This window comes from Schistocerca gregaria, chromosome 4 (assembly GCF_023897955.1).
Source record: "Schistocerca gregaria isolate iqSchGreg1 chromosome 4, iqSchGreg1.2, whole genome shotgun sequence".
In the NCBI taxonomy this organism is placed as follows: Eukaryota; Metazoa; Arthropoda; class Insecta; order Orthoptera; family Acrididae; genus Schistocerca; species Schistocerca gregaria.
In genome coordinates this window covers 545,930,058-545,951,420 of record NC_064923.1, presented here as the reverse complement: position 1 = coordinate 545,951,420, position 21,363 = coordinate 545,930,058, and the positions used below count along the sequence as shown (strand labels likewise).

Genomic DNA, 21,363 nt, shown 5'->3' with positions numbered 1-21,363 from the left:
GCAAGGTTCGCAGAAGAGCTTCTGTAAAGTTTGGAAGGTAGGAGACGGATACTGGCAGAAGTAAAGCTGTGAGTACCGGACGTGAGTCGTGCTTCGGTAGCTCAGTTGGTAGAGCACTTGCCCGTGAAAGGCAAAGGTCCCGAGTTCGAGTCTCGGTCGGACACACAGTTTTAATCTGCCAGGAAGTTTCATATCAGCGCACACTCCGCTGCAGAGTGAAAATCTCATTCTGGAAACATCCCCCAGGCTGTGGCTAAGCCATGTCTCCGCAATATCCTTTCTTTCAGGAGTGCTAGTTCTGCAAGGTTCGCAGAAGAGTTTCTGTAAAGTTTGGAAGGAAGGAGACGGATACTGGCAGAAGTAAAGCTGTGAGTACCGGACGTGAGTCGTGCTTTGGTAGCTCAGTTGGTAGAGCACTTGCCCGCGAAAGGCAAAGGTCCCGAGTTCGAGTCTCGGTCGGGCACACAGTTTTAATCTGCCAGGAAGTTTCATATCAGCGCACACTCCGCTGCAGAGTGAAAATCTCATTCTGGAAACATCCCCCAGGCTGTGGCTAAGCCATGTCTCCGCAATATCCTTTCTTTCAGGAGTGCTAGTTCTGCAAGGTTCGCGGAAGAGCTTCTGTAAAGTTTGGAAGGTAGGAGACGGATACTGGCAGAAGTAAAGCTGTGAGTATCGGACGTGAGTCGTGCTTCGGTAGCTCAGTTGGTAGAGCACTTGCCCGGGAAACGCAAAGGTCCCGAGTTCGAGTCTCGGTCGGGCACACAGTTTTAATCTGCCAGGAAGTTTCATATCAGCGCACACTCCGCTGCAGAGTGAAAATCTCATTCTGGAAACATCCCCCAGGCTGTGGCTAAGCCATGTCTCCGCAATATCCTTTCTTTCAGGAGTGCTAGTTCTGCAAGGTTCGCAGAAGAGCTTCTGTAAAGTTTGGAAGGAAGGAGACGGATACTGACAGAAGTAAAGCTGTGAGTACCGGACGTGAGTCGTGCTTCGGTAGCTCAGTTGGTGGAGCACTTGCCCGCGAAAGGCAAAGGTCCCGAGTTCGAGTCTCGGTTGGGCACATAGTTTTAATCTGCCAGGAAGTTTCATATCAGCGCACACTCCGCTGCAGAGTGAAAATCTCATTCTGGAAACATCCCCCAGGCTGTGTCTAAGCCATGTCTCCGCAATATCCTTTCTTTCAGGAGTGCTAGTTCTGCAAGTTTCGCGGAAGAGCTTCTGTAAAGTTTGGAAGGTTGAAGACAGATACTGGCAGAAGTAAAGCTGTGGGTACCGGACGTGAGTCGTGCTTCGGTAGCTCAGTTGGTAGAGCACTTGCCCGCGAAAGGCAAATGTCCCGAGTTCGAGTCTCGGTCGGGCACACAGTTTTAATCTGCCAGGAAGTTTCATATCAGCGCACACTCCGCTGCAGAGTGAAAATCACATTCTGGAAACATCCCCCAGGCTGTGGCTAAGCCATGTCTCCGCAATATCCTTTCTTTCAGGAGTGCTAGTTCTGCAAGGTTCGCAGAAGAGCTTCTGTAAAGTTTGGAAGGTAGGAGACGGATACTGGCAGAAGTAAAGCTGTGAGTACCGAACGTGAGTTGTGCTTCGGTAGCTCAGTTGGTAGAGCACTTGCCCGCGAAAGGCAAAGGTCCCGAGTTCGAGTCTCGGTCTTATACACAGTTTTAATCTGCCAGGAAGTTTCATACCAGCGCACACTCCGCTGCAGAGTGAAAATCTCATTCTGGAAACATCCCCCAGGCTGTGGCTAAGCCATGTCTCCGCAATATCCTTTCTTTCAGGAGTGCTAGTTCTGCAAGATTCGCGGAAGAGCTTCTGTAAAGTTTGGAAGGTAGGAGACGGATACTGGCAGAAGTAAAGCTGTGAGTACCGGACGTGAGTCGTGCTTCGGTAGCTCAGTTGGTAGAGCACTTGCCCGCGAAAGGCAAAGGTCCCGAGTTCGAGTCTCGGTCGGGCACACAGTTTTAATCTGCCAGGAAGTTTCATATCAGCGCACACTCCGCTGCAGAGTGAAAATCTCATTCCGGAAACATCCCCCAGGCTGTGGCTAAGCCATGTCTCTGCAATATCCTTTCTTTCAGGAGTGCTAGTTCTGCAAGGTTCGCAGAAGAGCTTCTGTAAAGTTTGGAAGGAAGGAGACGGATACTGACAGAAGTAAAGCTGTGAGTACCGGACGTGAGTCGTGCTTCGGTAGCTCAGTTGGTAGAGCACTTGCCCGCGAAAGGCAAAGGTCCCGAGTTCGAGTCTCGGTCGGGCACACAGTTTTAATCTGCCAGGAAGTTTCATATCAGCGCACACTCCGCTGCAGAGTGAAAATCTCATTCTGGAAACATCCCCCAGGCTGTGGCTAAGCTATGTCTCCGCAATATCCTTTCTTTCAGGAGTGCTAGTTCTGCAAGGTTCGCAGAAGAGCTTCTGTAAAGTTTGGAAGGTAGGAGACGGATACTGGCAGAAGTACAGCTGTGAGTACCGGACGTGAGTCGTGCTTCGGTAGCTCAGTTGGTAGAGCACTTGCCCGCGAAAGGCAAAGGTCCCGAGTTCAAGTCTCGGTTGGGCACACAGTTTTAATCTGCCAGGAAGTTTCATATCAGCGCACACTCTGCTGCAGAGTGAAAATCTCATTCTGGAAACATCCTCCAGGCTGTGGCTAAGCCATATCTCCGCAATATGCTTTCTTTCAGGAGTGCTGGTTCTGCAAGGTTTGCAGAAGTGCTTCTGTAAAGTTTGGAAGGTAGGAGACGGATACTGGCAGAAGTAAAGCTGTGAGTACCGGACGTGAGTCGTGCTTCGGTAGCTCAGTTGGTAGAGCACTTGCCTGCGAAACGCAAAGGTCCCGAGTTCGAGTCTCGGTCGGGCACATAGTTTTAATCTGCCAGGAAGTTTCATATCAGCGCACACTCCGCTGCAGAGTGAAAATCTCATTCTGGAAACATCCCCCAGGCTGTGGCTAAGCCATGTCTCCGCAATATCCTTTCTTTCAGGAGTGCTAGTTCTGCAAGTTTCGCAGATGAGCTTCTGTAAAGTTTGGAAGGTAGGAGACGGATACTGGCAGAAGTAAAGCTGTGAGTACCGGACGTGAGTCGTGCTTCGGAGGCTCAGTTGGTAGAGCACTTGCCCGCGAAAGGCAAAGGTCCCGAGTTCGAGTCTCGGTCGGGCACACAGTTTTAATCTGCCAGGAAGTTTCATATCAGCGCACACTCCGCTGCAGAGTGAAAATCTCATTCTGGAAACATCCCCCAGGCTGTGGCTAAGCCATGTCTCCGCAATATCCTTTCTTTCAGGAGTGCTAGTTCTGCAAGTTTCGCAGAAGAGCTTCTGTAAAGTTTGGAAGGTAGGAGACGGATACTGGCAGAAGTAAAGCTGTGAGTACCGGACGTGAGTCGTGCTTCGGTAGCTCAGTTAGTAGAGCACATGCCCGCGAAAGGCAAAGGTCCCGAGTTCGAGTCTCGGTCGGACACACAGTTTTAATCTGCCAGGAAGTTTCATATCAGCGCACACTCCGCTGCAGAGTGAAAATCTCATTCTGGAAACATCCCCCAGGCTGTGGCTAAGCCATGTCTCCGCAATATCCTTTCTTTCAGGAGTGCTAGTTCTGCAAGGTTCGCAGAAGAGCTTCTGTAAAGTTTGGAAGGAGGGAGACGGATACTGGCAGAAGTAAAGCTGTGAGTACCGGACGTGAGTCGTGCTTCGGTAGCTCAGTTGGTAGAGCACTTGCCCACGACAGGCAATGGTCCCGAGTTCGAGTCTCGGTCGGGCACACAGTTTTAATCTGCCAGGAAGTTTCATATCAGCGCACACTCCGCTGCAGAGTGAAAATCTCATTCTGGAAACATCCCCCAGGCTGTGGCTAAGCCATGTCTCCGCAATATCCTTTCTTTCAGGAGTGCTAGTTCTGCAAGTTTCGCAGAAGAGCTTCTGTAAAGTTTGGAAGGTAGGAGACGGATACTGGCAGAAGTAAAGCTGTGAGTACCGGACGTGAGTCGTGCTTTGGTAGCTCAGCTGATAGAGCACTTGCCCGCGAAAGGCAAAGGTCCCTAGTTCGAGTCTCGTTCGGGCACACAGTTTTAATCTGCCAGGAAGTTTCATATCAGCGCACACTCCGCTGCAGAGTGAAAATCTCATTCTGGAAACATCCCCCAGGCTGTGGCTAAGCCATGTCTCCGCAATATCCTTTCTTTCAGGAGTGCTAGTTCTGCAAGGTTCGCAGAAGAGCTTCTGTAAAGTTTGGAAGGTAGGAGACGGATACTGGCAGAAGTAAAGCTGTGAGTACCGGACGTGAGTCGTGCTTCGGTAGCTCAGTTGGTAGAGCACTTGCCCGCGAAAGGCAAAGGTCCCGAGTTGAAGTCTCGGTCGGGCACACAGTTTTAATCTGCCAGGAAGTTTCATATCAGCGCACACTCCGCTGCAGAGTGAAAATCTCATTCTGGAAACATCCCCCAGGCTGTGGCTAAGCCATGTCTCCGCAATATCCTTTCTTTCAGGAGTGCTAGTTCTGCAAGGTTCGCAGAAGAGCTTCTGTAAAATTTGGAAGGTAGGAGACGGATACTGGCAGAAAAAAAGCTGTGAGTACCGGACGTGAGTCGTGCTTCGGAGGCTCAGTTGGTAGAGCACTTGCCCGCGAAAGGCGAAGGTCCCGAGTTCGAGTCTCGGTCGGGCACACAGTTTTAATCTGCCAGGAAGTTTCATATCAGCGCACACTCCGCTGCAGAGTGAAAATCTCATTCTGGAAACATCCCCCAGGCTGTGTCTAAGCCATGTCTCCGCAATATCCTTTCATTCAGGAGTGCTAGTTCTGCAAGGTTCGCAGAAGAGCTTCTGTAATGTTTGGAAGGAAGGAGACGGATACTGGCAGAAGTAAAGCTGTGAGTACCGGACGTGAGTTGTGCTTCGGTAGCTCAGTTGGTAGAGCACTTGCCCGCGAAAGGCAAGGGTCCCGAGTTCGAGTCTCGGTCGGGCACATAGTTTTAATCTGCCAGGAAGTTTCATATCAGCGCACACTCCGCTGCAGAGTGAAAATCTCATTCTGGAAACATCCCCCAGGCTGTGGCTAAGCCATGTCTCCGCAATATCCTTTCTTTCAGGAGTGCTAGTTCTGCAAGGTTCGCAGATGAGCTTCTGTAAAGTTTGGAAGGTAGGAGACGGATACTGGCAGAAGTAAAGCTGTGAGTACCGGACGTGAGTCGTGCTTCGGAGGCTCAGTTGGTAGAGCACTTGCCCGCGAAAGGCAAAGGTCCCGAGTTCGAGTCTCGGTCGGGCACATAGTTTTAATCTGCCAGGAAGTTTCATATCAGCGCACACTCCGCTGCAGAGTGAAAATCTCATTCTGGAAACATCCCCCAGGCTGTGGCTAAGCCATGTCTCCGCAATATCCTTTCTTTCAGGAGTGCTAGTTCTGCAAGTTTCGCAGAAGAGCTTGTGTAAAGTTTGGAAGTTAGGAGACGGAAACTGGCAGAAGTAAAGCTGTGAGTACCGGACGTGAGTCGTGCTTCGGTAGCTCAGTTAGTAGAGCACTTGCCCGCGAAGGGCAAAGGTCCCGAGTTCGAGTCTCGGTCGGACACACAGTTTTAATCTGCCAGGAAGTTTCATATCAGCGCACACTCCGCTGCAGAGTGAAAATCTCATTCTGGAAACATCCCCCAGGCTGTGGCTAAGCCATGTCTCCGCAATATCCTTTCTTTCAGGAGTGCTAGTTCTGCAAGGTTCGCAGAAGAGCTTCTGTAAAGTTTGGAAGGAAGGAGACGGATACTGGCAGAAGTAAAGCTGTGAGTACCGGACGTGAGTCGTGCTTCGGTAGCTCAGTTGGTAGAGCACTTGCCCACGACAGGCAATGGTCCCGAGTTCGAGTCTCGGTCGGGCACACAGTTTTAATCTGCCAGGAAGTTTCATATCAGCGCACACTCCGCTGCAGAGTGAAAATCTCATTCTGGAAACATCCCCCAGGCTGTGGCTAAGCCATGTCTCCGCAATATCCTTTCTTTCAGGAGTGCTAGTTCTGCAAGGTTCGCAGAAGAGCTTCTGTAAAGTTTGGAAGGTAGGAGACGGATACTGGCAGAAGTAAAGCTGTGAGTACCGGACGTGAGTCGTGCTTTGGTAGCTCAGCTGATAGAGCACTTGCCCGCGAAAGGCAAAGGTCCCTAGTTCGAGTCTCGTTCGGGCACACAGTTTTAATCTGCCAGGAAGTTTCATATCAGCGCACACTCCGCTGCAGAGTGAAAATCTCATTCTGGAAACATCCCCCAGGCTGTGGCTAAGCCATGTCTCCGCAATATCCTTTCTTTCAGGAGTGCTAGTTCTGCAAGGTTCGCAGAAGAGCTTCTGTAAAGTTTGGAAGGAGGGAGACGGATACTGGCAGAAGTAAAGCTGTGAGTACCGGACGTGAGTCGTGCTTCGGTAGCTCAGTTGGTAGAGCACTTGCCCGCGAAAGGCAAAGGTCCCGATTTCGAGTCTGGTCCGGGCACACAGTTTTAATCTGCCAGGAAGTTTCATATCAGCGCACACTCCGCTGCAGAGTGAAAATCTCATTCTGGAAACATCCCCCAGGCTGTGGCTAAGCCATGTCTCCACAATATCCTTTCTTTCAGGAGTGCTAGTTCTGCAAGGTTCGCAGAAGAGCTTCTGTAAAAATTGGAAGGTAGGAGACGGATACTGGCAGAAGTAAAGCTGTGAGTACCGGACGTGAGTCGTGCTTCGGTAGCTCAGTTGGTAGAGCACTTGCCCGCGAAAGGCAAAGGTCCCGAGTTCGAGTCTCGGTCGGGCACACAGTTTTAATCTGCCAGGAAGTTTCATATCAGCGCACACTCCGCTGCAGAGTGAAAATCTCATTCTGGAAACATCCCCCAGGCTGTGGCTAAGCCATGTCTCCGCAATATCCTTTCTTTCAGGAGTGCTAGTTCTGCAAGGTTCGCAGAAGAGCTTCTGTAAAGTTTGGAAGGTAGGAGACGGATACTGGCAGAAAAAAAGCTGTGAGTACCGCACGTGAGTCGTGCTTCGGAGGCTCAGTTGGTAGAGCACTTGCCCGCGAAAGGCGAAGGTCCCGAGTTCGAGTCTCGGTCGGGCACACAGTTTTAATCTGCCAGGAACTTTCATATCAGCGCACACTCCGCTGCAGAGTGAAAATCTCATTCTGGAAACATCCCCCAGGCTGTGGCTAAGCCATGTCTCCGCAATATCCTTTCTTTCAGGAGTGCTAGTTCTGCAAGGTTCGCAGAAGAGCTTCTGTAAAGTTTGGAAGGTAGGAGACGGATACTGACAGAAGTAAAGCTGTGAGTACCGGACGTGAGTCGTGCTTCGGTAGCTCAGTTGGTGGAGCACTTGCCCGCGAAAGGCAAAGGTCCCGAGTTCGAGTCTCGGTTGGGCACATAGTTTTAATCTGCCAGGAAGTTTCATATCAGCGCACACTCCGCTGCAGAGTGAAAATCTCATTCTGGAAACATCCCCCAGGCTGTGGCTAAGCCATGTCTCCGCAATATCCTTTCTTTCAGGAGTGCTAGTTCTGCAAGTTTCGCGGAAGAGCTTCTGTAAAGTTTGGAAGGTTGAAGACAGATACTGGCAGAAGTAAAGCTGTGGGTACCGGACGTGAGTCGTGCTTCGGTAGCTCAGTTGGTAGAGCACTTGCCCGCGAAAGGCAAATGTCCCGAGTTCGAGTCTCGGTCGGGCACACAGTTTTAATCTGCCAGGAAGTTTCATATCAGCGCACACTCCGCTGCAGAGTGAAAATCTCATTCTGGAAACATCCCCCAGGCTGTGGCTAAGCCATGTCTCCGCAATATCCTTTCTTTCAGGAGTGCTAGTTCTGCAAGGTTCGCAGAAGAGCTTCTGTAAAGTTTGGAAGGTAGGAGACGGATACTGGCAGAAGTAAAGCTGTGAGTACCGAACGTGAGTTGTGCTTCGGTAGCTCAGTTGGTAGAGCACTTGCCCGCGAAAGGCAAAGGTCCCGAGTTCGAGTCTCGGTCGGGCACACAGTTTTAATCTGCCAGGAAGTTTCATACCAGCGCACACTCCGCTGCAGAGTGAAAATCTCATTCTGGAAACATCCCCCAGGCTGTGGCTAAGCCATGTCTCCGCAATATCCTTTCTTTCAGGAGTGCTAGTTCTGCAAGATTCGCGGAAGAGCTTCTGTAAAGTTTGGAAGGTAGGAGACGGATACTGGCAGAAGTAAAGCTGTGAGTACCGGACGTGAGTCGTGCTTCGGTAGCTCAGTTGGTAGAGCACTTGCCCGCGAAAGGCAAAGGTCCCGAGTTCGAGTCTCGGTCGGGCACACAGTTTTAATCTGCCAGGAAGTTTCATATCAGCGCACACTCCGCTGCAGAGTGAAAATCTCATTCCGGAAACATCCCCCAGGCTGTGGCTAAGCCATGTCTCTGCAATATCCTTTCTTTCAGGAGTGCTAGTTCTGCAAGGTTCGCAGAAGAGCTTCTGTAAAGTTTGGAAGGAAGGAGACGGATACTGACAGAAGTAAAGCTGTGAGTACCGGACGTGAGTCGTGCTTCGGTAGCTCAGTTGGTAGAGCACTTGCCCGCGAAAGGCAAAGGTCCCGAGTTCGAGTCTCGGTCGGGCACACAGTTTTAATCTGCCAGGAAGTTTCATATCAGCGCACACTCCGCTGCAGAGTGAAAATCTCATTCTGGAAACATCCCCCAGGCTGTGGCTAAGCTATGTCTCCGCAATATCCTTTCTTTCAGGAGTGCTAGTTCTGCAAGGTTCGCAGAAGAGCTTCTGTAAAGTTTGGAAGGTAGGAGACGGATACTGGCAGAAGTACAGCTGTGAGTACCGGACGTGAGTCGTGCTTCGGTAGCTCAGTTGGTAGAGCACTTGCCCGCGAAAGGCAAAGGTCCCGAGTTCAAGTCTCGGTTGGGCACACAGTTTTAATCTGCCAGGAAGTTTCATATCAGCGCACACTCTGCTGCAGAGTGAAAATCTCATTCTGGAAACATCCTCCAGGCTGTGGCTAAGCCATATCTCCGCAATATGCTTTCTTTCAGGAGTGCTGGTTCTGCAAGGTTTGCAGAAGTGCTTCTGTAAAGTTTGGAAGGTAGGAGACGGATACTGGCAGAAGTAAAGCTGTGAGTACCGGACGTGAGTCGTGCTTCGGTAGCTCAGTTGGTAGAGCACTTGCCTGCGAAACGCAAAGGTCCCGAGTTCGAGTCTCGGTCGGGCACATAGTTTTAATCTGCCAGGAAGTTTCATATCAGCGCACACTCCGCTGCAGAGTGAAAATCTCATTCTGGAAACATCCCCCAGGCTGTGGCTAAGCCATGTCTCCGCAATATCCTTTCTTTCAGGAGTGCTAGTTCTGCAAGTTTCGCAGATGAGCTTCTGTAAAGTTTGGAAGGTAGGAGACGGATACTGGCAGAAGTAAAGCTGTGAGTACCGGACGTGAGTCGTGCTTCGGTAGCTCAGTTGGTAGAGCACTTGCCCGCGAAAGGCAAAGGTCCCGAGTTCGAGTCTCGGTCTTATACACAGTTTTAATCTGCCAGGAAGTTTCATACCAGCGCACACTCCGCTGCAGAGTGAAAATCTCATTCTGGAAACATCCCCCAGGCTGTGGCTAAGCCATGTCTCCGCAATATCCTTTCTTTCAGGAGTGCTAGTTCTGCAAGATTCGCGGAAGAGCTTCTGTAAAGTTTGGAAGGTAGGAGACGGATACTGGCAGAAGTAAAGCTGTGAGTACCGGACGTGAGTCGTGCTTCGGTAGCTCAGTTGGTAGAGCACTTGCCCGCGAAAGGCAAAGGTCCCGAGTTCGAGTCTCGGTCGGGCACACAGTTTTAATCTGCCAGGAAGTTTCATATCAGCGCACACTCCGCTGCAGAGTGAAAATCTCATTCCGGAAACATCCCCCAGGCTGTGGCTAAGCCATGTCTCTGCAATATCCTTTCTTTCAGGAGTGCTAGTTCTGCAAGGTTCGCAGAAGAGCTTCTGTAAAGTTTGGAAGGAAGGAGACGGATACTGACAGAAGTAAAGCTGTGAGTACCGGACGTGAGTCGTGCTTCGGTAGCTCAGTTGGTAGAGCACTTGCCCGCGAAAGGCAAAGGTCCCGAGTTCGAGTCTCGGTCGGGCACACAGTTTTAATCTGCCAGGAACTTTCATATCAGCGCACACTCCGCTGCAGAGTGAAAATCTCATTCTGGAAACATCCCCCAGGCTGTGGCTAAGCCATGTCTCCGCAATATCCTTTCTTTCAGGAGTGCTAGTTCTGCAAGGTTCGCAGAAGAGCTTCTGTAAAGTTTGGAAGGAAGGAGACGGATACTGACAGAAGTAAAGCTGTGAGTACCGGACGTGAGTCGTGCTTCGGTAGCTCAGTTGGTGGAGCACTTGCCCGCGAAAGGCAAAGGTCCCGAGTTCGAGTCTCGGTTGGGCACATAGTTTTAATCTGCCAGGAAGTTTCATATCAGCGCACACTCCGCTGCAGAGTGAAAATCTCATTCTGGAAACATCCCCCAGGCTGTGGCTAAGCCATGTCTCCGCAATATCCTTTCTTTCAGGAGTGCTAGTTCTGCAAGTTTCGCGGAAGAGCTTCTGTAAAGTTTGGAAGGTTGAAGACAGATACTGGCAGAAGTAAAGCTGTGGGTACCGGACGTGAGTCGTGCTTCGGTAGCTCAGTTGGTAGAGCACTTGCCCGCGAAAGGCAAATGTCCCGAGTTCGAGTCTCGGTCGGGCACACAGTTTTAATCTGCCAGGAAGTTTCATATCAGCGCACACTCCGCTGCAGAGTGAAAATCTCATTCTGGAAACATCCCCCAGGCTGTGGCTAAGCCATGTCTCCGCAATATCCTTTCTTTCAGGAGTGCTAGTTCTGCAAGGTTCGCAGAAGAGCTTCTGTAAAGTTTGGAAGGTAGGAGACGGATACTGGCAGAAGTAAAGCTGTGAGTACCGAACGTGAGTTGTGCTTCGGTAGCTCAGTTGGTAGAGCACTTGCCCGCGAAAGGCAAAGGTCCCGAGTTCGAGTCTCGGTCTTATACACAGTTTTAATCTGCCAGGAAGTTTCATACCAGCGCACACTCCGCTGCAGAGTGAAAATCTCATTCTGGAAACATCCCCCAGGCTGTGGCTAAGCCATGTCTCCGCAATATCCTTTCTTTCAGGAGTGCTAGTTCTGCAAGATTCGCGGAAGAGCTTCTGTAAAGTTTGGAAGGTAGGAGACGGATACTGGCAGAAGTAAAGCTGTGAGTACCGGACGTGAGTCGTGCTTCGGTAGCTCAGTTGGTAGAGCACTTGCCCGCGAAAGGCAAAGGTCCCGAGTTCGAGTCTCGGTCGGGCACACAGTTTTAATCTGCCAGGAAGTTTCATATCAGCGCACACTCCGCTGCAGAGTGAAAATCTCATTCCGGAAACATCCCCCAGGCTGTGGCTAAGCCATGTCTCTGCAATATCCTTTCTTTCAGGAGTGCTAGTTCTGCAAGGTTCGCAGAAGAGCTTCTGTAAAGTTTGGAAGGAAGGAGACGGATACTGACAGAAGTAAAGCTGTGAGTACCGGACGTGAGTCGTGCTTCGGTAGCTCAGTTGGTAGAGCACTTGCCCGCGAAAGGCAAAGGTCCCGAGTTCGAGTCTCGGTCGGGCACACAGTTTTAATCTGCCAGGAAGTTTCATATCAGCGCACACTCCGCTGCAGAGTGAAAATCTCATTCTGGAAACATCCCCCAGGCTGTGGCTAAGCTATGTCTCCGCAATATCCTTTCTTTCAGGAGTGCTAGTTCTGCAAGGTTCGCAGAAGAGCTTCTGTAAAGTTTGGAAGGTAGGAGACGGATACTGGCAGAAGTACAGCTGTGAGTACCGGACGTGAGTCGTGCTTCGGTAGCTCAGTTGGTAGAGCACTTGCCCGCGAAAGGCAAAGGTCCCGAGTTCAAGTCTCGGTTGGGCACACAGTTTTAATCTGCCAGGAAGTTTCATATCAGCGCACACTCTGCTGCAGAGTGAAAATCTCATTCTGGAAACATCCTCCAGGCTGTGGCTAAGCCATATCTCCGCAATATGCTTTCTTTCAGGAGTGCTGGTTCTGCAAGGTTTGCAGAAGTGCTTCTGTAAAGTTTGGAAGGTAGGAGACGGATACTGGCAGAAGTAAAGCTGTGAGTACCGGACGTGAGTCGTGCTTCGGTAGCTCAGTTGGTAGAGCACTTGCCTGCGAAACGCAAAGGTCCCGAGTTCGAGTCTCGGTCGGGCACATAGTTTTAATCTGCCAGGAAGTTTCATATCAGCGCACACTCCGCTGCAGAGTGAAAATCTCATTCTGGAAACATCCCCCAGGCTGTGGCTAAGCCATGTCTCCGCAATATCCTTTCTTTCAGGAGTGCTAGTTCTGCAAGTTTCGCAGATGAGCTTCTGTAAAGTTTGGAAGGTAGGAGACGGATACTGGCAGAAGTAAAGCTGTGAGTACCGGACGTGAGTCGTGCTTCGGAGGCTCAGTTGGTAGAGCACTTGCCCGCGAAAGGCAAAGGTCCCGAGTTCGAGTCTCGGTCGGGCACACAGTTTTAATCTGCCAGGAAGTTTCATATCAGCGCACACTCCGCTGCAGAGTGAAAATCTCATTCTGGAAACATCCCCCAGGCTGTGGCTAAGCCATGTCTCCGCAATATCCTTTCTTTCAGGAGTGCTAGTTCTGCAAGTTTCGCAGAAGAGCTTCTGTAAAGTTTGGAAGGTAGGAGACGGATACTGGCAGAAGTAAAGCTGTGAGTACCGGACGTGAGTCGTGCTTCGGTAGCTCAGTTAGTAGAGCACATGCCCGCGAAAGGCAAAGGTCCCGAGTTCGAGTCTCGGTCGGACACACAGTTTTAATCTGCCAGGAAGTTTCATATCAGCGCACACTCCGCTGCAGAGTGAAAATCTCATTCTGGAAACATCCCCCAGGCTGTGGCTAAGCCATGTCTCCGCAATATCCTTTCTTTCAGGAGTGCTAGTTCTGCAAGGTTCGCAGAAGAGCTTCTGTAAAGTTTGGAAGGAGGGAGACGGATACTGGCAGAAGTAAAGCTGTGAGTACCGGACGTGAGTCGTGCTTCGGTAGCTCAGTTGGTAGAGCACTTGCCCACGACAGGCAATGGTCCCGAGTTCGAGTCTCGGTCGGGCACACAGTTTTAATCTGCCAGGAAGTTTCATATCAGCGCACACTCCGCTGCAGAGTGAAAATCTCATTCTGGAAACATCCCCCAGGCTGTGGCTAAGCCATGTCTCCGCAATATCCTTTCTTTCAGGAGTGCTAGTTCTGCAAGGTTCGCAGAAGAGCTTCTGTAAAGTTTGGAAGGTAGGAGACGGATACTGGCAGAAGTAAAGCTGTGAGTACCGGACGTGAGTCGTGCTTTGGTAGCTCAGCTGATAGAGCACTTGCCCGCGAAAGGCAAAGGTCCCTAGTTCGAGTCTCGTTCGGGCACACAGTTTTAATCTGCCAGGAAGTTTCATATCAGCGCACACTCCGCTGCAGAGTGAAAATCTCATTCTGGAAACATCCCCCAGGCTGTGGCTAAGCCATGTCTCCGCAATATCCTTTCTTTCAGGAGTGCTAGTTCTGCAAGGTTCGCAGAAGAGCTTCTGTAAAGTTTGGAAGGTAGGAGACGGATACTGGCAGAAGTAAAGCTGTGAGTACCGGACGTGAGTCGTGCTTCGGTAGCTCAGTTGGTAGAGCACTTGCCCGCGAAAGGCAAAGGTCCCGAGTTGAAGTCTCGGTCGGGCACACAGTTTTAATCTGCCAGGAAGTTTCATATCAGCGCACACTCCGCTGCAGAGTGAAAATCTCATTCTGGAAACATCCCCCAGGCTGTGGCTAAGCCATGTCTCCGCAATATCCTTTCATTCAGGAGTGCTAGTTCTGCAAGGTTCGCAGAAGAGCTTCTGTAAAATTTGGAAGGTAGGAGACGGATACTGGCAGAAAAAAAGCTGTGAGTACCGGACGTGAGTCGTGCTTCGGAGGCTCAGTTGGTAGAGCACTTGCCCGCGAAAGGCGAAGGTCCCGAGTTCGAGTCTCGGTCGGGCACACAGTTTTAATCTGCCAGGAAGTTTCATATCAGCGCACACTCCGCTGCAGAGTGAAAATCTCATTCTGGAAACATCCCCCAGGCTGTGTCTAAGCCATGTCTCCGCAATATCCTTTCATTCAGGAGTGCTAGTTCTGCAAGGTTCGCAGAAGAGCTTCTGTAATGTTTGGAAGGAAGGAGACGGATACTGGCAGAAGTAAAGCTGTGAGTACCGGACGTGAGTTGTGCTTCGGTAGCTCAGTTGGTAGAGCACTTGCCCGCGAAAGGCAAGGGTCCCGAGTTCGAGTCTCGGTCGGGCACATAGTTTTAATCTGCCAGGAAGTTTCATATCAGCGCACACTCCGCTGCAGAGTGAAAATCTCATTCTGGAAACATCCCCCAGGCTGTGGCTAAGCCATGTCTCCGCAATATCCTTTCTTTCAGGAGTGCTAGTTCTGCAAGGTTCGCAGATGAGCTTCTGTAAAGTTTGGAAGGTAGGAGACGGATACTGGCAGAAGTAAAGCTGTGAGTACCGGACGTGAGTCGTGCTTCGGAGGCTCAGTTGGTAGAGCACTTGCCCGCGAAAGGCAAAGGTCCCGAGTTCGAGTCTCGGTCGGGCACATAGTTTTAATCTGCCAGGAAGTTTCATATCAGCGCACACTCCGCTGCAGAGTGAAAATCTCATTCTGGAAACATCCCCCAGGCTGTGGCTAAGCCATGTCTCCGCAATATCCTTTCTTTCAGGAGTGCTAGTTCTGCAAGTTTCGCAGAAGAGCTTGTGTAAAGTTTGGAAGTTAGGAGACGGAAACTGGCAGAAGTAAAGCTGTGAGTACCGGACGTGAGTCGTGCTTCGGTAGCTCAGTTAGTAGAGCACTTGCCCGCGAAGGGCAAAGGTCCCGAGTTCGAGTCTCGGTCGGACACACAGTTTTAATCTGCCAGGAAGTTTCATATCAGCGCACACTCCGCTGCAGAGTGAAAATCTCATTCTGGAAACATCCCCCAGGCTGTGGCTAAGCCATGTCTCCGCAATATCCTTTCTTTCAGGAGTGCTAGTTCTGCAAGGTTCGCAGAAGAGCTTCTGTAAAGTTTGGAAGGAAGGAGACGGATACTGGCAGAAGTAAAGCTGTGAGTACCGGACGTGAGTCGTGCTTCGGTAGCTCAGTTGGTAGAGCACTTGCCCACGACAGGCAATGGTCCCGAGTTCGAGTCTCGGTCGGGCACACAGTTTTAATCTGCCAGGAAGTTTCATATCAGCGCACACTCCGCTGCAGAGTGAAAATCTCATTCTGGAAACATCCCCCAGGCTGTGGCTAAGCCATGTCTCCCCAATATCCTTTCTTTCAGGAGTGCTAGTTCTGCAAGGTTCGCAGAAGAGCTTCTGTAAAGTTTGGAAGGTAGGAGACGGATACTGGCAGAAGTAAAGCTGTGAGTACCGGACGTGAGTCGTGCTTTGGTAGCTCAGCTGATAGAGCACTTGCCCGCGAAAGGCAAAGGTCCCTAGTTCGAGTCTCGTTCGGGCACACAGTTTTAATCTGCCAGGAAGTTTCATATCAGCGCACACTCCGCTGCAGAGTGAAAATCTCATTCTGGAAACATCCCCCAGGCTGTGGCTAAGCCATGTCTCCGCAATATCCTTTCTTTCAGGAGTGCTAGTTCTGCAAGGTTCGCAGAAGAGCTTCTGTAAAGTTTGGAAGGTAGGAGACGGATACTGGCAGAAGTAAAGCTGTGAGTACCGGACGTGAGTCGTGCTTCGGTAGCTCAGTTGGTAGAGCACTTGCCCGCGAAAGGCAAAGGTCCCGATTTCGAGTCTGGTCCGGGCACACAGTTTTAATCTGCCAGGAAGTTTCATATCAGCGCACACTCCGCTGCAGAGTGAAAATCTCATTCTGGAAACATCCCCCAGGCTGTGGCTAAGCCATGTCTCCACAATATCCTTTCTTTCAGGAGTGCTAGTTCTGCAAGGTTCGCAGAAGAGCTTCTGTAAAAATTGGAAGGTAGGAGACGGATACTGGCAGAAGTAAAGCTGTGAGTACCGGACGTGAGTCGTGCTTCGGTAGCTCAGTTGGTAGAGCACTTGCCCGCGAAAGGCAAAGGTCCCGAGTTCGAGTCTCGGTCGGGCACACAGTTTTAATCTGCCAGGAAGTTTCATATCAGCGCACACTCCGCTGCAGAGTGAAAATCTCATTCTGGAAACATCCCCCAGGCTGTGGCTAAGCCATGTCTCCGCAATATCCTTTCTTTCAGGAGTGCTAGTTCTGCAAGGTTCGCAGAAGAGCTTCTGTAAAGTTTGGAAGGTAGGAGACGGATACTGGCAGAAAAAAAGCTGTGAGTACCGCACGTGAGTCGTGCTTCGGAGGCTCAGTTGGTAGAGCACTTGCCCGCGAAAGGCGAAGGTCCCGAGTTCGAGTCTCGGTCGGGCACACAGTTTTAATCTGCCAGGAAGTTTCATATCAGCGCACACTCCGCTGCAGAGTGAAAATCTCATTCTGGAAACATCCCCCAGGCTGTGTCTAAGCCATGTCTCCGCAATATCCTTTCATTCAGGAGTGCTAGTTCTGCAAGGTTCGCAGAAGAGCTTCTGTAATGTTTGGAAGGAAGGAGACGGATACTGGCAGAAGTAAAGCTGTGAGTACCGGACGTGAGTCGTGCTTCGGTAGCTCAGTTGGTAGAGCACTTGCCCGCGAAAGGCAAGGGTCCCGAGTTCGAGTCTCGGTCGGGCACACAGTTTTAATCTGCCAGGAAGTTTCATATCAGCGCACACTCCGCTGCAGAGTGAAAATCTCATTCTGGAAACATCCCCCAGGCTGTGGCTAAGCCATATCTCCGCAATATCCTTTCTTTCAGGAGTGCTAGTTCTGCAAGTTTCGCAGAAGAGCTTCTGTAAAGTTTGGAAGGTAGGAGACGGATACTGGCAGAAGTAAAGCTGTGAGTACCGGACGTGAGTCGTGCTTCGGTAGCTCAGTTGGTAGAGCACTTGCCCACGAAATGCAAAGGTCCCGAGTTCGAGTCTCGGTTGGGCACACAGTTTTAATCTGCCAGGAAGTTTCATATCAGCGCACACTGCGCTGTAGAGTGAAAATCTCATTCTGGAAACATCCCCCAGGCTGTGGCTAAGCCATGTCTCCGCAATATCCTTTCTTTCAGGAGTGCTAGTTCTGCAAGGTTCGCAGAAGAGCTTCTGTAAAGTTTGGAAGGTAGGAGACGGATACTGGCAGAAGTAAAGCTGTGAGTACCGGACGTGAGTCGTGCTTCGGTAGCTCAGTTGGTAGAGCACTTGCCCGCGAAAGGCAAAGGTCCCGAGTTGAAGTCTCGGTCGGGCACACAGTTTTAATCTGCCAGGAAGTTTCATATCAGCGCACACTCCGCTGCAGAGTGAAAATCTCATTCTGGAAACATCCCCCAGGCTGTGGCTAAGCCATGTCTCCGCAATATCCTTTCTTTCAGGAGTGCTAGTTCTGCAAGGTTCGCAGAAGAGCTTCTGTAAAGTTTGGAAGGTAGGAGACGGATACTGGCAGAAGTAAAGCTGTGAGTACTGGACGTGAGTCGTTCTTTGGTAGCTCAGTTGGTAGAGCACTTGCCCGCGAAAGGAAAAGGTCCCGAGTTCGAGTCTCGGTCGGGCACACAGTTTTAATCTGCCAGGAAGTTTCATATCAGCGCACACTCCGCTGCAGAGTGAAAATCTCATTCTGGAAACATCCCCCAGGCTGTGGCTAAGCCATGTCTCCGCAATATCCTTTCTTTCAGGAGTGCTAGTTCTGCAAGGTTCGCAGAAGAGCTTCTGTAAAGTTTGGAAGGTAGGAGATGGATACTGGCAGAAGTAAAGCTGTGAGTACCGGACGTGAGTCGTGCTTCGGTAGCTCAGTTGGTAGAGCACTTGCCCGCGAAAGGCAAAGGTCCCGAGTTCGAGTCTCGGTCGGGCACACAGTTTTAATCTGCCAGGAAGTTTCATATCAGCGCACACTCCGCTGCAGAGTGAAAATCTCATTCTGGAAACATCCCCCAGGCTGTGGCTAAGCCATGTCTCCGCAATATCCTTTCTTTCAGGAGTGCTAATTCTGCAAGTTTCGCGGAAGAGCTTTAGTAAAGTTTGGAAGGTAGGAGACGGATACTGGCAGAAGTAAAGCTGTGAGTACCGGACGTGAGTCGTGCTTCGGTAGCTCAGTTGGTAGAGCACTTGCCCGCGAAAGGCAAAGGTCCCGAGTTCGAGTCTCGGTCGGGCACACAGTTTTAATCTGCCAGGAAGTTTCATATCAGCGCACACTCCGCTGCAGAGTGAAAATCTCATTCTGGAAACATCCCCCAGGCTGTGGCTAAGCCATGTCTCCGCAATATCCTTTCATTCAGGAGTGCTAGTTCTGCAAGGTTCGCAGAAGAGCTTCTGTAAAGTTTGGAATGTAGGAGACAGATACTGGCAGAAGTAAAGCTGTGAGTACCGGACGTGAGTCGTGCTTTGGTAGCTCAGCTGATAGAGCACTTGCCCGCGAAAGGCAAAGGTCCCGAGTTCGAGTCTCGGTCGGGCACACAGTTTTAATCTGCCAGGAAGTTTCATATCAGCGCACACTCCGCTGCAGAGTGAAAATCTCATTCTGGAAACATCCCCGAGGCTGTGGCTAAGCCATGTCTCCGCAATATCCTTTCTTTCAGGAGTGCTAATTCTGCAAGGTTCGCGGAAGAGCTTCAGTAAAGTTTGGAAGGTAGGAGACGGATACTGGCAGAAGTAAAGCTGTGAGTACCGGACGTGAGTCGTGCTTCGGTAGCTCAGTTGGTAGAGCACTTGCCCGCGAAAGGCAAAGGTCCCGAGTTCGAGTCTCAGTCGGGCACACAGTTTTAATCTGCCAGGAAGTTTCATATCAGCGCACACTCCGCTGCAGAGTGAAAATCTTATTCTGGAAACATCCCCCAGGCTGTGGCTAAGCCATGTCTCCGCAATATCCTTTCTTTCAGGAGTGCTACTTCTGCAAGTTTCGCAGAAGAGCTTCTGTAAAGTTTGGAAGGAAGGAGACAGATACTGGCAGAAGTAAAGCTGTGAGTACCGGACGTGAGTCGTGCTTCGGTAGCTCAGTTGGTAGAGCACTTGCCCGCGAAAGGCAAGGGTCCCGAGTTCGAGTCTCGGTCGGGCATACAGTTTTAATCTGCCAGGAAGTTTCATATCAGCGCACACTCCGCTGCAGAGTGAAAATCTCATTCTGGAAACATCCCCCAGGCTGTGGCTAAGCCATATCTCCGCAATATCCTTTCTTTCAGGAGTGCTAGTTCTGCAAGGTTCGCAGAAGAGCTTCTGTAAAGTTTGGAAGGTAGGAGACGGATACTGGCAGAAGTAAAGCTGTGAGTACCGGACGTGAGTCGTGCTTCGGTAGCTCAGTTGGTAGAGCACTTGCCCGCGAAAGGCAAAGGTCCCTAGTTCGAGTCTCGTTCGGGCACACAGTTTTAATCTGCCAGGAAGTTTCATATCAGCGCACACTCCGCTGCAGAGTGAAAATCTCATTCTGGAAACATCCCCCAGGCTGTGGCTAAGCCATGTCTCCGCAATATCCTTTCTTTCAGGAGTGCTAGTTCTGCAAGGTTCGCAGAAGAGCTTCTGTAAAGTTTGGAAGGTAGGAGACGGATACTGGCAGAAGTAAAGCTGTGAGTACCGGACGTGAGTCGTGCTTCGGTAGCTCAGTTGGTAGAGCACTTGCCCGCGAAAGGCAAAGGTCCCGAGTTGAAATCTCGGTCGGGCACACAGTTTTAATCTGCCAGGAAGTTTCATATCAGCGCACACTCCGCTGCAGAGTGAAAATCTCATTCTGGAAACATCCCCCAGGCTGTGGCTAAGCCGTGTCTCCGCAATATCCTTTCTTTCAGGAGTGCTAGTTCTGCAAGGTTCGCAGAAGAGCTTCTGTAAAATTTGGAAGGTAGGAGACGGATACTGGCAGAAAAAAAGCTGTGAGTACCGGACGTGAGTCGTGCTTCGGAGGCTCAGTTGGTAGAGCACTTGCCCGCGAAAGGCGAAGGTCCCGAGTTCGAGTCTCGGTCGGGCACACAGTTTTAATCTGCCAGGAAGTTTCATATCAGCGCACACTCCGCTGCAGAGTGAAAATCTCATTCTGGAAACATCCCCCAGGCTGTGTCTAAGCCATGTCTCCGCAATATCCTTTCATTCAGGAGTGCTAGTTCTGCAAGGTTCGCAGAAGAGCTTCTGTAATGTTTGGAAGGAAGGAGACGGATACTGGCAGAAGTAAAGCTGTGAGTACCGGACGTGAGTTGTGCTTCGGTAGCTCAATTGGTAGAGCACTTGCCCGCGAAAGGCAAGGGTCCCGAGTTCGAGTCTCGGTCGGGCACATAGTTTTAATCTGCCAGGAAGTTTCATATCAGCGCACACTCCGCTGCAGAGTGAAAATCTCATTCTGGAAACATCCCCCAGGCTGTGGCTAAGCCATGTCTCCGCAATATCCTTTCTTTCAGGAGTGCTAGTTCTGCAAGGTTCGCAGATGAGCTTCTGTAAAGTTTGGAAGGTAGGAGACGGATACTGGCAGAAGTAAAGCTGTGAGTACCGGACGTGAGTCGTGCTTCGGAGGCTCAGTTAGTAGAGCACATGCCCGCGAAGGGCAAAGGTCCCGAGTTCGAGTCTCGGTCGGACACACAGTTTTAATCTGCCAGGAAGTTTCATATCAGCGCACACTCCGCTGCAGAGTGAAAATCTCATTCTGGAAACATCCCCCAGGCTGTGGCTAAGCCATGTCTCCGCAATATCCTTTCTTTCAGGAGTGCTAGTTCTGCAAGGTTCGCAGAAGAGCTTCTGTAAAGTTTGGAAGGAAGGAGACGGATACTGGCAGAAGTAAAGCTGTGAGTACCGGACGTGAGTCGTGCTTCGGTAGCTCAGTTGGTAGAGCACTTGCCCACGACAGGCAATGGTCCCGAGTTCGAGTCTCGGTCGGGCACACAGTTTTAATCTGCCAGGAAGTTTCATATCAGCGCACACTCCGCTGCAGAGTGAAAATCTCATTCTGGAAACATCCCCCAGGCTGTGGCTAAGCCATGTCTCCGCAATATCCTTTCTTTCAGGAGTGCTAGTTCTGCAAGGTTCGCAGAAGAGCTTCTGTAAAGTTTGGAAGGTAGGAGACGGATACTGGCAGAAGTAAAGCTGTGAGTACCGGACGTGAGTCGTGCTTCGGTAGCTCAGTTGGTAGAGCACTTGCCCACGAAAGGCAAAGGTCCCGAGTTCGAGTCTCGGTCGGGCACACAGTTTTAATCTGCCAGGAAGTTTCATATCAGCGCACACTCCGCTGCAGAGTAAAAATCTCATTCTGGAAACATCCCCCAGGCTGTGGCTAAGCCATGTCTCCGCAATATCCTTTCTTTCAGGAGTGCTAGTTCTGCAAGGTTCGCAGAAGAGCTTCTGTAAAGTTTGGAAGGTAGGAGACGGATACTGGCAGAAGTA

The 21,363-nt window shown here is 50.8% G+C and overlaps 18 non-coding genes across 18 annotated transcripts; all 18 read left to right on the top strand.

Annotated features, from left to right (window-relative positions):
- The first annotated feature begins 90 nt into the window (after positions 1-90).
- Trnas-uga (transfer RNA serine (anticodon UGA)) lies at positions 91-165 on the top strand. The gene has a single exon. It is a non-coding gene; the product is annotated as a tRNA-Ser (tRNA).
- Positions 166-1,889: 1,724 nt separating this feature from the next.
- Trnas-cga (transfer RNA serine (anticodon CGA)) lies at positions 1,890-1,964 on the top strand. Its single transcript has one exon. It is a non-coding gene; the product is annotated as a tRNA-Ser (tRNA).
- Positions 1,965-2,189: 225 nt separating this feature from the next.
- On the top strand, positions 2,190-2,264 carry Trnas-cga (transfer RNA serine (anticodon CGA)). The gene has a single exon. It is a non-coding gene; the product is annotated as a tRNA-Ser (tRNA).
- Positions 2,265-2,789: 525 nt separating this feature from the next.
- Trnar-gcg (transfer RNA arginine (anticodon GCG)) lies at positions 2,790-2,864 on the top strand. Its single transcript has one exon. It is a non-coding gene; the product is annotated as a tRNA-Arg (tRNA).
- Positions 2,865-6,689: 3,825 nt separating this feature from the next.
- Trnas-cga (transfer RNA serine (anticodon CGA)) lies at positions 6,690-6,764 on the top strand. The gene has a single exon. It is a non-coding gene; the product is annotated as a tRNA-Ser (tRNA).
- A 1,125-nt stretch (positions 6,765-7,889) lies between these two features.
- Positions 7,890-7,964, top strand: Trnas-cga (transfer RNA serine (anticodon CGA)). The gene has a single exon. It is a non-coding gene; the product is annotated as a tRNA-Ser (tRNA).
- A 225-nt stretch (positions 7,965-8,189) lies between these two features.
- On the top strand, positions 8,190-8,264 carry Trnas-cga (transfer RNA serine (anticodon CGA)). Its single transcript has one exon. It is a non-coding gene; the product is annotated as a tRNA-Ser (tRNA).
- Positions 8,265-8,489: 225 nt separating this feature from the next.
- Trnas-cga (transfer RNA serine (anticodon CGA)) lies at positions 8,490-8,564 on the top strand. The gene has a single exon. It is a non-coding gene; the product is annotated as a tRNA-Ser (tRNA).
- A 525-nt stretch (positions 8,565-9,089) lies between these two features.
- Trnar-gcg (transfer RNA arginine (anticodon GCG)) lies at positions 9,090-9,164 on the top strand. The gene has a single exon. It is a non-coding gene; the product is annotated as a tRNA-Arg (tRNA).
- Positions 9,165-9,689: 525 nt separating this feature from the next.
- Trnas-cga (transfer RNA serine (anticodon CGA)) lies at positions 9,690-9,764 on the top strand. Its single transcript has one exon. It is a non-coding gene; the product is annotated as a tRNA-Ser (tRNA).
- A 225-nt stretch (positions 9,765-9,989) lies between these two features.
- Trnas-cga (transfer RNA serine (anticodon CGA)) lies at positions 9,990-10,064 on the top strand. Its single transcript has one exon. It is a non-coding gene; the product is annotated as a tRNA-Ser (tRNA).
- A 1,125-nt stretch (positions 10,065-11,189) lies between these two features.
- Trnas-cga (transfer RNA serine (anticodon CGA)) lies at positions 11,190-11,264 on the top strand. Its single transcript has one exon. It is a non-coding gene; the product is annotated as a tRNA-Ser (tRNA).
- A 225-nt stretch (positions 11,265-11,489) lies between these two features.
- Trnas-cga (transfer RNA serine (anticodon CGA)) lies at positions 11,490-11,564 on the top strand. Its single transcript has one exon. It is a non-coding gene; the product is annotated as a tRNA-Ser (tRNA).
- A 525-nt stretch (positions 11,565-12,089) lies between these two features.
- Trnar-gcg (transfer RNA arginine (anticodon GCG)) lies at positions 12,090-12,164 on the top strand. Its single transcript has one exon. It is a non-coding gene; the product is annotated as a tRNA-Arg (tRNA).
- A 3,825-nt stretch (positions 12,165-15,989) lies between these two features.
- Positions 15,990-16,064, top strand: Trnas-cga (transfer RNA serine (anticodon CGA)). The gene has a single exon. It is a non-coding gene; the product is annotated as a tRNA-Ser (tRNA).
- Positions 16,065-17,789: 1,725 nt separating this feature from the next.
- Trnas-cga (transfer RNA serine (anticodon CGA)) lies at positions 17,790-17,864 on the top strand. Its single transcript has one exon. It is a non-coding gene; the product is annotated as a tRNA-Ser (tRNA).
- A 225-nt stretch (positions 17,865-18,089) lies between these two features.
- On the top strand, positions 18,090-18,164 carry Trnas-cga (transfer RNA serine (anticodon CGA)). The gene has a single exon. It is a non-coding gene; the product is annotated as a tRNA-Ser (tRNA).
- Positions 18,165-18,989: 825 nt separating this feature from the next.
- Trnas-cga (transfer RNA serine (anticodon CGA)) lies at positions 18,990-19,064 on the top strand. The gene has a single exon. It is a non-coding gene; the product is annotated as a tRNA-Ser (tRNA).
- The last annotated feature ends 2,299 nt before the right edge of the window (positions 19,065-21,363 follow it).